Source organism: Apium graveolens, chromosome 8 (genome assembly GCF_009905375.1).
Source record: "Apium graveolens cultivar Ventura chromosome 8, ASM990537v1, whole genome shotgun sequence".
Taxonomy (NCBI): Eukaryota; Viridiplantae; Streptophyta; class Magnoliopsida; order Apiales; family Apiaceae; genus Apium; species Apium graveolens.
The window spans coordinates 37,631,532-37,634,721 of record NC_133654.1 but is presented as its reverse complement, the minus strand read 5'-3'; the positions used below and the strand labels follow the sequence as shown (position 1 = coordinate 37,634,721).

Sequence of the window (3,190 nt, the reverse complement as noted above, 5' to 3'; positions counted from 1 at the left end):
CACTAAAATTGATGACATTCAGTCAAGCATCCTTCATCCGGCTATTCAAGCTAACACCTTTGAAATCAAGCCGGGCACTATTCAGATGGTGCAGAATTCTGTTTCTTTTGGAGGAGCGGCAACTGAAGACCCCAACATGCACATAAGGAATTTTGTCGAGATCTGCAGCACTTTTAAGTATAATGGCGTGACTGATGAGGCTATCAAGTTGAGGCTTTTCCCATTCTCACTGAGGGATAAAGCTAAAGACTGGTTACATTCTGAACCAGCTGGGTCCATCACTACGTGGCAAGATCTTGCGCAAAAGTTTCTGGTGAAGTTTTATCCAATGGCAAAGACTGCTGCTATGAGGAGTGCTCTTACTCAGTTTGCGCAGCAACCTACAGAATCTATGTGCGAGGCTTGGGAACGCTACAAGGAAATGTTGAGAAAATGTCCACATCATGGAATGCCGGATTGGATGGTAATCACTGGTTTTTATAATGGTTTGGGGGCCCAATCTCGGCCCATGCTCGATGCAGCAGCTGGAGGCGCCTTATGGGCTAAAAGCTATACTGAGGCGTACAATCTTATTGAGACAATGGCTGCAAATGAGCATCAAAACCCAACTCAGAGGATGACATCAGGCAAGGTAGCAGGTATTCTGGAAGTTGATGCAGCCACCGCTATTGCAGCCCAGCTCCAAGCGCTATCAATGAAGGTTGATTCTTTGGCTACGTATGGAGTTAATCAAATAGCTATGGTTTGTGAGCTTTGTGCAGGTTCTCATGCTACGGATCAGTGTTCTCTTGTCAACGAATCTGTTCAGTATGTGAATAATTATCAGCGACAACAACAGCCTGTGCCAGCGACCTATCATCCTAACAACAGAAATCATCCAAATTTCAGCTGGGGAAATAATCAGAATGCTATTCAGCCACCATATCAGCAAGGAGTGAGTAAACAGTTTAACCCACCTGGATTCCAGCAACCACAGCAGTATGCTACAAGACAATCATATCCTCAACAAGGAAGTGCAGCTGCACCTACTAGTGCTGATTTTGAGGAACTTAAGCTGTTGTGCAAGAGTCAGGAGGTTTCTATCAAGACCTTGGAAAATCAAATCGGTCAATTAGCCAATGCAGTGCTCAATCGTCAACCTAGCACTCTTCCCAGTGACACGGAAGTACCAGGCAGGAAGGAAGCTAAAGAGCAAGTCAAGGCTATTACCTTAAGGTCTGGAAAAGTAGCTGATGCTGAAAAGGCAAAAGAAGTCGAAGCTGAAGTTAGAGATGAAGAATCTAAGCAAAGGGAGAAAGCGGCGGAACCAAGGAAGACTACTGTTGAACACACTCTGCTTGAGGCTAATACAGGGGAGAAACAGCTCTATCCTCCACCACCTTTTCCTAAGAGATTGCAGCAACAAAAGCTGGATAGACAGTTCGGGAAGTTTCTGGAGGTGTTCAAGAAACTTCACATCAATATACCTTTTGCTGAGGCTCTGGAACAAATGCCTAGTTATGCGAAGTTTATGAAGACTATTCTTTCAAGGAAGGTGAAACTGGATGACCTTGAAACCGTTGCTCTCACGGAAGAATGCAGCGCGGTTCTGCAACAAAAGTTACCACCAAAACTGAAAGATCCAGGAAGCTTCACCATTCCTTGCACCATTGGCAATCTAACTTTTGACAAGTGCCTTTGTGATTTGGGAGCAAGCATTAATCTGATGCCGTTGTCGATCTTTAAAAAACTGGATCTGCCTGAACCAAAACCCACATACATGTCGCTACAATTGGCGGACCGTTCCATTACTTACCCAAGGGGCATAGTTGAGGATGTGCTCGTCAAGGTGGATAAGCTCTTCTTTCCTGCTGATTTTGTTATTCTGGATTTTGAGGAAGATAAGAAGATTCCCATAATCTTGGGGAGGCCTTTCTTGGCTACTGGCCGTACCTTGATAGATGTGCAAAAAGGGGAACTTACTATGCGGGTTCAAGATCAGGATGTGACCTTCAACGTATTCAAGGCAATGAAATTCCCTACAGAAGATGAGGAGTGCTTAAAAGTGGATGTGATTGATTCTGCGGTTACTTCGAAACTCGATCACATGCTAATGTCTGATGCATTGGAAAAGGCCTTAGTGGGGGAATTTGACAGTGATGATGAAGATAGCAACGAGCAATTACAATATCTGAACGCTTCTCCCTGGAAGCGAAAGCTGGATATACCATTTGAATCTCTTGGTATTTCTGACCTCAAGAACGCTGAAGGGAAGCTCAAACCATCAATAGAGGAAGCGCCTACCTTAGAGCTCAAACCATTACCTGAACACTTGAGGTATGCCTTTTGAGGTGATTCATCTACGTTACCTGTTATTATTTCAGCTGACCTTTCAGGTAGTGAGGAAGACAAGCTCTTAAGGATTTTGAGAGAATTCAAATCGGCTATAGGATGGACCATAGCAGACATCAAGGGGATAAGTCCTTCATATTGTATGCATAAAATTCTGTTAGAGGAAGGTAGTAAGCCAACTGTGGAACAGCAGCGAAGACTGAACCCGATCATGAAGGAGGTGGTGAAGAAAGAAATTCTGAAATGGCTAGATGCAGGCATCATTTATCCTATTTCTGACTGCTCGTGGGTGAGCCCCGTGCAATGTGTACCTAAGAAATGAGGTATCACTGTGGTCGCAAATGAAAAGAATGAGCTCATCCCTACTTGAACAGTTACAGGATGGAGAGTATGCATGGATTATAGAAAATTGAACAAAGCCACAAGGAAGGATCACTTCCCTCTCCCATTCATTGATCAAATGCTTGACAGATTGGCGGGACATGAGTATTTTTGTCTTCTGGATGGGTATTCCGGGTATAATCAGATTTGTATTGCACCAGAGGATCAGGAAAAGACTACCTTCACTTGTCCATTTGGCACATTTGCTTTTCGAAGAGTTTCGTTTGGGTTATGTGGCGCCCCGGCCACCTTTCAGAGATGTATGATGGCTATATTCTCTGACATGATTGGAAATAACGTCGAAGTGTTCATGGATGACTTCTCCATTTTTGGACACTCATATGATGAATGTTTGAATAATCTGCGTGCCGTACTCAAAAGATGCGTGGAAACTAATTTGGTGCTTAATTGGGAGAAATGTCATTTTATGGTGCGTGAAGGAATTATCCTTGGGCATAAGGTCTCTAGCAAAGGTCTG

General features: G+C 43.9%; 1 non-coding gene across 1 annotated transcript; it reads right to left on the bottom strand.

Moving 5' to 3' along the window:
• Window positions 1-343: 343 nt before the first annotated feature.
• LOC141681492 (small nucleolar RNA R71) lies at window positions 344-450 on the bottom strand. The gene has a single exon (XR_012558922.1). It is a non-coding gene; the product is annotated as a small nucleolar RNA R71 (small nucleolar RNA).
• Window positions 451-3,190: the final 2,740 nt, after the last annotated feature.